Source organism: Sinohyriopsis cumingii, chromosome 11 (genome assembly GCF_028554795.1).
Source record: "Sinohyriopsis cumingii isolate HCF-2022 chromosome 11, ASM2855479v2, whole genome shotgun sequence".
NCBI classification, from domain to species: domain Eukaryota; kingdom Metazoa; phylum Mollusca; class Bivalvia; order Unionida; family Unionidae; genus Sinohyriopsis; species Sinohyriopsis cumingii.
Window position 1 is genome coordinate 95,345,481 of NC_142971.1, and position 12,279 is coordinate 95,357,759.

Here is a 12,279-nt window from a genome sequence, read left to right on the forward strand (position 1 = left end):
TGTATGTATGTGCGTATGTATGTATGTATGTATGTATGTATGTGCGTACGTATGTATGTATGTGCGTACGTATGTATGTTTGTGCGCGTGCGTGCGTGTGTGTGTATGCATGCATATATTTATGTAGTCAGATAACACTTTGAAGAAGCACATGTGATGCATGTTTCGACTGCAAAAACGTAAAAATTATTAATATTTACGTTTTGAGCATGTATAGAAAAACATTTAGTAATACTTGAATAACTTTCATGCATATATTAACACAAAACGATTTGCATTCCCCCAGGCCTCTATAGCCATATATATGATACAGAAATGATAATATATTATATATTTGCAAAAGTGGGTGATTGAGATAGGGGAAAATAGAAAATGATTTGGATAGGGGAAAATAGAAGGTGATTGGGATAGGGGAAAATAGAAGATGATTGAGATAGGGGAAAATTTAACTTTTTAAACATTTTCAGTAACTTAGATGTATGCATGTGGTGAGGCAACCTATTTAAATGTACTAAACACGAATGTAGGGTTTTGAACAAAATTCTTGGGAAAAGCCGTGTTATATAAAATGTAGTGTGTTGTATGGAAGTTTGTTTACATCTGACAAGTACAAGGAACTGAAAAGTGCAAAGAAACTCGTGTATCATATATATTCTGTTATGCATTTTTTTTTCTCGTATGGTTGTGCTTATTCTAACTTTTACTTCATTTGCTGTACTCAGTACTCGTTATTTGCAATATTTTACCGATACTTGATTTTTATAAATCTTTACTTGCATTTCTTGACTCTGTTCCCTCTTTTCTCAACTCGTTACTAGACTGTTTGTAAACTTTGAGAAGTACCTAATAGCCATACTGGGTATTCAGCGAAGCACTGATGTGTCCATAACGTATCTTGGCATTTCTGGAAAATACAACAATTATGCATATGTAAATAATTAAACGTTAAGAACGAAAAAATAGTATCATCGAAATTAATTAAATCTTTGGATTATAATTGTTCTTGCAACTTTCGTAAACCATTTGCCTCCCCCATCTCTGACTTCTGAGTGAAAATTGAATTTAAGTTTAATTAGCAAGTTTGCTAAATTCAGTTCATACGGGAGATTTCAAACACTCATTGTCGATAGAAAGTGAAAGCGATCTTGAATTTTGGATCTTAAAATCGTATAAAAAAAAGTGTACATTTTGTCGTTGAAATATGTCTAATTCATCTTGCTTCCAGGTTGAATTTGATATGAAAATAATCCTCTGATACTACAATATGACTTTCGCTCTTGGACAATCAGGACTCTCGAGGTCGTAGGGAAGGTGTCTGTGATTCATATACTGATCGATCATCTCGTACCATTTTATGACAATACATTGTTTATTAGAATACATTTCTGTTCGACTGTACTTTTTATCTATATGGGCATACATGTCTGTTCGACTGCACTCTTTGTCTATATGGAGACCCGAGTTAAACAGAAACACTTCTGGTTTGTAAGAGGGTGTGTGTGCGTGTGTGTTTTACAGCGCAATCGTCTTTGCGGTGGCAGTTCATAGTCATTGTGTAGTCGTTATGGCGACAACATCATTAGGGATACAAAATCTGTCAGCTTAATGTTTGCTGTCATTGTATACATTGCCTCAATGAATGCTGCAAATAAAGAATGTCATGCAGGTATTATAAATACGACCGACAACAAGGATTTAAAAACTTTAGATGAAATATATGTATGCGTTTATTTAATATTGTTATCCAAAAATTGATCCGTGTGTTAAAGTTGTGTATTCACCACCGTTAGTGAATATGACCAGGGCCGTAGAAAGCGATCACGTGCCCTGGGGTAAGAAACATCCGCGCATCTCCTGGTTCTTGTTATAATTTTTTTTTTTAAATTGAATTAAAAAGTATTGTTCGGCCCTGGCCCTTTTACGGGCTTGAGCCCCAGTGATATATCCCCGGTTGCCCCCTCCCCTTTTGTCGGCCCTGAATATGAACATTAAGTCGACATTTTAATTCACGATTCCTATTTATTGAAGTTAATAAGTATTTTAAGGAAATGTTTTGAACTGGTTTAAAATAAAAAGGAACACCTTTTTAACGACTTTTCTCTCAGATCAAATTCATTGTTAGCACAGAACATATGCATATTTTAGGAACGAAGTGGAAGAAACGGCACTAATGAAATTAAACTTATGTACCTGAAACCATAAGTACCGTTATATGGTTTTTATTTTATTTGTTTAAGAAGTAGCTTTTTCCATGGTGCATTTTACTCATGCGATTGTTGCCATGCAGAAATTGATTTTGAAAATTTACGTCTTTTTAACCGACAACATGGCTAATGGAATTCATTGTATGCTTGTAATTAACATTAATAAGAGTTGAAAACTTCGGCATTACAACTTTAAATTTAAAAAGCGAAAAAGAAAAATGAACATGAAATTGCCAAAAGTAAATTAAGTCAAACATATACTAAGACATGATTGGAGATTAAAACGAAGATGAAGTGATGACTGACGATCTAACAGTGACCTCTTAACGCTAGACGGGCACGTCGAGTAGAGCATAGCGGTGGCAATCCACTAAAGCCAGAACTTAGAAACTCCCCACGATTTTGATCTAATCATAAGATATTGTTCAATCTTTTGATCTCTAATTTTTAATAATAGACAAAATAACACACACATAGTGTAATTAATGCTGTTAAATTTGGCAATGAATATTAAAGTTGTTTATCCTTTAAAAATTATTCACATGCCACACACTGAATTAGCTTTTTAAGTAATTCCATAAAAGGGTTATTTAACCTCATTTCGAAATCTACGAAACATAACGCATTTTCAATGAAGATGATATAAAAGATCACAATAAGCAACAATGATTATATTGTGACTCATGTCTTGATTTTATTTTCAAAATTTCCATGAATACAAGCTTTGGGGTCTTGGCTATTTTTTCCCCAGTGCATTCTCAAGATACAGGGAAATCTCCACTCGAATCACCTGTGTCAAAGGAAAGGAGAAAGTGACTCAAATAAGACTATCCTTTGTACATTCTCCTCCTGGCCCGGGGGCAAAAGGACACCTGTTCATAAAGAAGCAGTTTTCGTATTTGCGTTAATCAAGGACATACTATAGAAAGTAAAAATCAAATTATACAATGATTCTACGCTTAGTGCGTTGTCCAATTGTTTAAAAACTTGTTTCAAAGGCACTGGGGTTTTTTTCTTTACAGTTTAAGAACGGGGCCCAGAGTTCGTGGAATTTGGAATTTATGCGAGTAAAATGGTCATATTGGGAAATGTCTGCGGGTGAGGGGATATTAATGGAATAATTGTGGAAATTGTATAATAATATAAGTTACTAAATACCCAGCCAATGTTTGAAATACAAGATAGCCAGACGTCCGTGACCCTCTAAATCCAGATTAGGAACATACCATATTCTGAGTTGCCGATTGGTAACGTCGCCCTCTTAGTGAGAGGGGTGGTTATTTGGGTTTGGCTGGCGTTATCCAGAGGATGACCTCCCTCCATATTATAGCCCGGCGGGAATGAAAGAAGAATGGAATTTCAACAGAGAACTGAGCGAGAATACTGGGAAGAAATAAAACAATACGAGCCCCCTTTTGACAAGAAAAGAACAAATTTAATCAGAACAAATTAATAACGATAATTCCAATTCAAGTTATATTATATCAATAGAATTTAACAGGTGTGTCCAGTTTGGATTTATTACATCATCATAACGAGAGGTGAAAAGAGCGCAACGTCTCCTAGTTCATCCTTCCTAAGCTCTATGTTCTCCCCCTTCATGGACTTCCTGGTACCTTTATTCTGACCTCGTCCTTCTTTCTTTCTTTTCCCCGTACTCCTGTCTTCGGATTGTCTCGTCTTTCTCTCAGAAAGCTGTTCATTATCGCCGTTTCTTTCAGAACTTGTGAGTCCTAGCACTAAACATGCCTTTTTTTTGTACATGATGACCACCTGGTCGCTTTCTTGTTTCACGAGGAAAGCACTAATCTTTTTATACTTCCCTACTTATGTTGGCACCTCATGACTCCGTTCCAGTAGAGCTGGTAAAGAGTTGGGGGTGTCACCCTATTTTTCTTTTCTAAAGGTCATGGTTTGTGATTTATGTATCCCCCGTCCTCCCAATGCTTCCCACGGGGTCAAGACTAAGTTTCCTCTTCTATGAAATTTTCAGTCCAAAGAATTTCAACTTAGGTCGTCACTTTAAAGTCAGATTGCTCTAAAGTGTACGCCCTAATTTATTCTACCCAATCGTAGGCGGTGGTCCCTAATCTTTCCCCAAGAAATAATTCCTTTCGTCAGGTTTAGACAGCTCAGAATCTGTGAACGACATTGCATGACAATTTCCCTTTGAAAATATGATAAGTGGACATAGGTTCCGACCAAACGGTTAGGGTAGGTAGCTCAAATGTTTACTTTCTAAGGAACGTGTTAAGATACCCCGGTCAATTCCACTGGGTCGTAATGCTGTCCCTTTGAAGTTTACACTAACGGAGAGGGAGATCAACGAAGAAAGGTCGAAGTGATCCTTCACAAAGTCTTTCAGGCTTAAATGCGGTAAGACTTTAATGCTCAATGCATTCAACTTTAAAATTTTCTGTAATTCTACACTTCCCATATTCCTTTTTTTAAGAGTAAAATCAAGGATTATGCTCTCTGAAGTTTGATGCTGTATTTCCCAGTTATTGTTTACGTGTCCTGAAGTTACCCCTTCACCTCAGAATCAATTAGTCCACTCAGACAATCTGCTCCAACATTGGCGCTTCCCTTAATGTAACGCAATTGAACTTGATACTGCTGGAGAAATAATGACCATCTCATTAAACGTTCATTTGTCGATTTAGCTTCGGATAAATAAGCGAGTGGTTGGTGGTCAGTTTCCAGAATAAACTTTCGCCCATACAGATAGCGCTGGAATTTAGAGATTCCAAAGATAATCGCTAGACATTCCCTTTCGGTAACAGAATAATTACGTTCTGCTGGCGATAACTTCTTGCTATCGTAAGCAACCGGAAATAAGTTCCCGTCATGTTCCTGCAGTAAAGTCATTTGTCACGTCCGGTAGTCTCACTACGGTGTCTGATGTCAACCTATCCTTCAACGTCTGAAGTGCTCTCTCACAAGTGTCTATCCTAATAACCTTCGTCGGAGCCTTCTTCCTTGTCAAGTTAGTCAACGGACTAGCAATAGCGCTGAAGTTTGCGACATACGATAATAACCTGCAAGTCCTAAAAAAAAGATAGTACTTCTGTCTTCGTAATTGGACATGCATCGTTTTGAGGTTGATCGACTTTAGTACTGTCGGGTGTTATTGTATATTCACTGAGTGTGTGTCATAGATAAGTCAAGCTCCGAAATCCGACGTGACATTTAGACGGTCGGGCAGTGAGCCCTGTTTGTCTATGTCGTTCCAGAACTTTTCTCAGTAAGACCACGTGTTCTTCCCAAGTAGGTGTCGCCAACAACAAATCGTCCATGAAATTTGAAACTACGGTCCCTCTTAAAGGTTTATGCAGTTTCCTCATCATTCGGGTGAAAATGCTTGGTGCATTCTGGACCCCGAACGGCATGGCTATTTTAGAGAAATATTTGGCGTTGGTTACTCCAGCAAATATGGACTCAGGATCCGGTAACATTTCGACTTGAAATTCTGTGATCCTGTTTAATTTCCGATAGCCGACACAAGAGCGGTGATCACCATCCTTCTTCTCGACCAAAACAAACGGTGAACTATAAGCAGATTCGGCTGGTTCAATGACACCTAAGTCAAGCATAGTTCTAATTTCGTCCCGTATAGTTTCTAACTTCGCATGAGGTAGTGGATAGCGTTTCAGTTTCACAGACGTTTTATCCAGCAGCTTCAAACTAAACTCTTCCAAGTCCGTCATGCCTGGCCTGGTCTTTCTGTCAAGACACTTGAGTAGTCATGGAGTATCTCCTCCACCACCTCACGTTGTTCTGACGTTAACGTTACGTAAAGGATGACGTCGACGTAGGTTTCAATCATCGTCCAAGGACAACTAGGAAGTTCTTCAGTCACAACTATAGCAACCACGAACTCAGTGGGTGTTTCCCTTTGACGATAGCGTTTAAGAAGGTTAACGTGGTACAAATTCTCTGTATCTCCTACCCGGACACGGTAGTTCTGTCCGCCCTTCTTTTCCGTTACAACGAAAGGTCCCCTCCAGGATACTTGGAGTTTGTTGTGCTCTAATGGTAACAACAACAACACCTTGTCACCCACTTTAAACTTCCGCTCCTTCGTCTTTTTGTTGTATTACTTGGCTTGACGTCCCCGTGCGTCATAGAGATTCTTCTGGGCCAAGTTGCAGACTTCCCCCAGTTTGTTATGGAGATCAAAAACATACTAATACGTTGTTCGTCCTTCCTCGGATGCCTTTTCATCCGTCCACAACTGTTTCAATACAGCTATGGGTCATCCCACTGTCCTCCCATACATAGTTCAAAAGGTGAAAATACTAGACTAGCTTGGGGTGCTTCGCGGTACGGGAAAAGTATCGCGGGAAGGTATCGATCCCAGTCCTTGGGTCGACTTTCGTACAACTTCTTCAGAGCTTGCATCAACGTCCCATTAAAACGCTCTACTAGACCATTGCACTGCGGGGTGATACGGGGTTGTAGTCATGTGCCTAATGGAAAGTAATCGGTTCACTTCTTCCATCACCTGGCTAACAAACTAAGTCTCTTGGTCAGTTAGTATCTCTTCAGGTACACCAGCTCTGGACCAAACTCCTAACAATGCCTCAGCCACCGTAACTGAATCAATGTTCTTTAACGCAACGGCCTCCGGGTATCGGCTAGCATAATCGACAATCGTTAACATATAACGATTACCACTTTCCGACGCAGGCTTTATCAGACCCATCAAGTCCATCGCCACCCTCGAGAAAGAAAGGTTCATCAGTCAGAGTGGTGGTTCCTAGTGGCACTGGGCGATGTGAGAACTTGGGTGCCACCCGCTGACACCTGTCACACGACAGACAAAATCTCCTTACATCCCCATACACACCTGGCCAGTAGAACTCCCTCGCCAACCTATCTCTCGTCTTTGCCACGCCCATGTGACTACCAAGTAGACTCTCATGTGTTAGCCTAAGCACTTCTTATTTCTTGGATCTAGGTACAATCACTTGCTTATACCTCTCAGATCCCTTCCGGGCGTATCGATACAAGATACCCCGTTTCAGCACGAACTCTACCTCACCGTCTGGCAAGTTCCGTACGGACTTCTTCTCTGCATACCCGTGTATCCTGTTAAAGGTAGACTCTCCCTCCTGAAGTCTCCTTAATTCACCAGGTAGCAAATTATTTTGTAAAAAAAGAAATGGCAATATGTTATTTTCGATCTTTTTTGCAAGCATAAATCTTCTTAGTAGAAATTATTATTGTGATAACTGAAATGTGTACGAAAAATTAAAGGGTACGAAAAAAATACACGAAATACGGGTATTCCTTGATTTCCAAAATTAAACATTCATATTTGAGGTATTGATGGAGTCAAACTAAATAAAGCAAGATGAAAGACCATGTATGCTCTGTGTTTGCTAAATTACTTCGATACATGTTAAGAGACAATGCGGGCATTGTTTCTAAGTTACTCTGTGTAGGCAAAAGTTTTAAATCATATCTAAAACTGTATTTGTATGAGTCAGACTACCATAAATACAAATAAAGTTTCCCCACTAACATTAAATAATATCACGGGCGAGTTTTCTTTTGTTTGAAACTGTTCAGCTAAATAGCAAAAAGCAATGAAAGGAAATAATAGAAAGCTGAAATATTCGGTTATTCATTTAGTCACAATTTGCATGTATACAACATAAGTTGGTTTGTTAATTCCTTCTCTATTGTTACCTTTGTTATAACTTCTTAGGTTGCAGGCACCTCACAGTCTGACAAAAAAAAATGAATACTAAGGCTACGATAATTTAAAATACAATATATCACAAGCTAAGATGATGCTTTGAATTTACGTCGCTTATCACCTCGTCGGCATGTGCACCTCTTTAATTTGTGCGCGTTTGTAGACTGTTGAATTTTTGCAACTATCCGCTTATTATTTTTAATGCCATTCCAGCAAGCCACGGGAAGAAAAGGTGCGAACAGGGCCGATGCCCGTCCAGCCTCCGGTGGAGAAAGGAGCCCTACGGATTCCGACCCCTCCTCTCTCCTGTTCCCAGTCTTTGTCCCTTCCTCCGTCCGTCCTTCCGTGCCACTCCGTCCACCTCCCGGCTGTTATAATGTTGTACTCTGTACAATCTTCGCCCAGTTGTTTATCTGAGTGGGCGATCCCTAAATTTGCGCCGTATAGTTCTGTAGTTAATTATCGGGTCAGTTATTCCGTAGTTGTGATTTTCAAACCAGGTACTGTAGTTTGTTTCTATTTAAATGTGCACTGAGCATAATTGTTGTTTTCCAGATACCGATGATGGTGGCCCATGTTGGCTGTTTTTTGTGTTTTGTGTGTGTGTGTGTGTGTGTGTGTGTGATCTTAATTTGGTTTGAAAGTTGCCATTAGTTTGTGACACAAGCTGCATGCCAATCTGGGTTTTTCAGGTCCATCCAGTTGGTCTTTCTTGGGTGAACATGAAAACCATATTTGATAATTGTATTGGTTGTGTGTGTTATATTTTTAGTGTGGGTATGTGGGTGTTTTGGACGCTATTCTGTGTTTGTTATAAATGTGCGTTTTATTTTTATGTGTTTAAGGTTATATGCGCTATACTATATGTGTGGTATAGATGAGTATGTTTCTCTTGTGCTCCAGTGGGGATTGTTTGAGTATTTTCCTTGTTATTTGGTTTGGGCGTTGATTTATTTTGGGTGTCTATTTCTTTTCCGTTTTAATCCTCCTTTATTCCCAGCGTCTCCGTTAGTCACTGCCCAGGCGGTCCCCTGTTTTTTGCTTTTTCTTTCTTGATCTTCCTCTTTTACTTCTGCTCTTGGCCGTCGCGTTTGTCACTTGTCCTGCGTTTTTGTTGTCTTCTGCTTCTTTCCTGATCTTATTAATTTCTGCTTTTACCACCGTGTTTGTTCCAATGGGCTCGTATCTTAACTTACAATTGACTTGTCATACATGTACTATATAATAACTACAAGGGAGGACACTTGTCTCCTTGCTCGCGCGACCTATTTAAGAATAAACGCTGATATTTCAAGCTTGGCTTTGTGTAGATTAATACATTTGGTACCGATATTTAGCTCAGGCCATCGACTGTGTATCCCTATCAAAAGTTTCACTTAATATCATACCTTTAAGGAATGCCAAATCATTATTCCACGCTACTGCTAGACATGTCCCTGATCGCGCCCGCTTAATATGCAAGTGAGATCCCGCTGAATGGAATACTGTCCTTTAATTTACTGTAATATCAGATTTCCGTCTAGAGGTATATAATGATGTCAGAAATGTTTTATATCCATAGACCCCACCCCCACTGACCTAGCCATGTTAAATTCACATACTTTCCGATAGTGCATCGATCCTTTTTAATATCGATTTCCCTGTTATTGGCCCTGACCCAAGTTGAAATTCCCATAATCCCCATAGTAAGTCAAATTGATAATCAGTATAAATACAATTATGTGTGAGCGTGCGTGTGTGTGCGTACATCGAACTGTCGAGGACTGTCGTCCTCTTTTCCTTTTTCACAATGACATATCCGCATTTGGCGATTACTTTTGCCGGCAAATTACTTAATGCAACCTGGTTAATAGTCGAATGACTCTTTAACTCTTTTACAACTTCTCAATAGATGGAAATTAAGCTTACTTACTAACGTGTATAAATTTTAATTTTGTGTAGGACATACTCTTACCTGTCATTTTTTTTAAAATTCTTTCCTATATCTTTTATAATTTAGATTGCCCTGATGGGTATCGACAATGAGTTGATTCACCAAATCTAAACATGGTTACATTATAACGGTGTCTTGTGTAAATTTGTATATTACAGTTAAATCTGCTGCAACAAGAGGGCGAGCTGTTATTACGTCTCTTGTTTACAGCCCTTGATCCATTATCAATATGAACCAATTACAGCTCGTAGTGGATGTGTCAAGACGAAAATAGTGATGGATATCTATCTGTACATGATTCACACCAATTAATCATGTGTTTTTAGCTAGCCAGCATGACTGATATGCTAATCACGATGCTTAAGTGCTTCTCGAGTGGACAAACCGGATAAAAAATATTATGAACATTCCATGATCTATAATCTAGGGGTTGACGTTGAAGGACTCACAGTACTAAATATATGGAAGAATGGGAACCAGTGTTTGGCTGGCCAGGACTGGTTGATAATGAAAGTAAAATGTTAATAAAAGGAATCTTTTGAGAGCTTATCTTAGCTGTAACTGAAAATAATAGAGATAAAGTTTTATGATGGAATTTCAGTCCTTTAATAGACTTGAGATGGGAAAACTCATTACTAAATTAGTACCAGATTCTTTGGTGCGGAATCGAATATACATATTTCAAACACATGTAGATCCCCCTAAATGCAGCGGCTGATATGGTTTTCTCTGCCTGTCAGCTTGCAGCAGGATTGGTTGATGCTGATAAGCATATATTTAAGCAAGAGCGTTAATAAATTTAAAGTTATCGAATTTTTAATATCATGGTGTTTCCATATGTTTACTATTGGAGCTGAATTAATACCTTGAGTCCTGAAAGAAGCTAGATCCACGGCAGACGGAAAACGACTAACTATAGTACCTATGCGACTGAGAATGTTTTCTTTACATAGTGGCACTCCTCCCAGTTCACCGTAAACAAGAGCGATAATAATTGTTTCCGTAAATTCACATGGACGGGAACCTAGGGAGTCCAGTTATGTCCAGAAAGAACTACCCAATTGGAAACATTTCTGAATTCGTGGAAACACTGTTCCTTAAGTACCAACATCATACACAATTAAAATATCAAAGCCTGCAAGGAAGCATGGGATAATGGTACATGTTCTTCCCGTCCTGCCTACAAGGAAGCATGGGATTATGAGCCAGGTTCTTCCCGTTCTGCCTGCAGGGAGGCATGTGATTACGTCCAGGTTCTTCACGTCCTGCCTACAAGGAAGCATGGGATTATGGTCCATGTTCTTCCCGTCCTGCATACAAGGAAGCATGGGATTATGGGCTAGGTTCTTCACGTCCTGCTTGCAAGGAAGCATGGTATTATGGGACAGGTTCTTCACGTCCTGCCTGCAAGGAAGCATGGGATTATGGGCCAGGTTCTTCACGTCCTGCCTGCAAGAAAGCATAGGATTATGGGACAGGTTCTTCTCGTCCTCATTACTATTTTGTCAACCTTTAAGCAATGTTCTTAAGCTGAACAATTTTGCACTCAGCAATCAACACTTTATAAATTTCAATGAAACTGCAATCAGCACCAAAAACAGCACACCCGTATGCTGACGCTTTCACTGAGAGACTCAAACAAAAGATCATAAAGAAGGCAGTACATGCACCTCAAAGCTGACATAAGCCAGAAAGCAAGCAGTTTAAATGTATGTCAGCGGAACATGAAAATGCATCCATTTGCTAGAGTCATATTTTCATTCCACCATGATAAAGACAGCGCATTATGTATATTAATTACACATAAATTAGTGGAAGAGTCTCAATATATGCTGCCAAACGTGCGAGATATTACTGATGCTTTGACTACTCTTTTCGATGTCAACGACATCGGAACACGCTTTACAAGGCCGTTATATGGATAGTAAGATATAACACTAAAACAAAGCCATGTCCTTGGTCTTATATTGTAGGACTGGCCAGGAGGACGAACCATTTAAAACATGGTGCAAATTGACATGTTCTTGTATCATCAAAAATCTGTAAATAATGATAAGATGATTCGATAGCAAATTGTAACTTATTAAGATTTACTTAAAGTATTTTACACACAGTCAATAATCCAGTTGATTCGACTGTTCAAACGGAAATGGGGCATTTTTAAGGTAATCTCAAATCACAAACTTTGGCCATTAACGTTTTATATATTTTAAGAAAAAAAATAATTTCATATTAGTATGTATTAGCAGTTAGACGTACCGAACGTAGCATCTCAAAAGCAGAAATAAGAGACAAGCGTTTTATCTAATTCATTAACAAGGTATAAAATGAAGCAAATACAATCTCGTCATTTTTAATACTCAATTTTGCTCTTCGTATAACAATCACAAAAGTTACACATCATTCGACGAGAACGGTTGAAGGTCGGACGTCCTTTA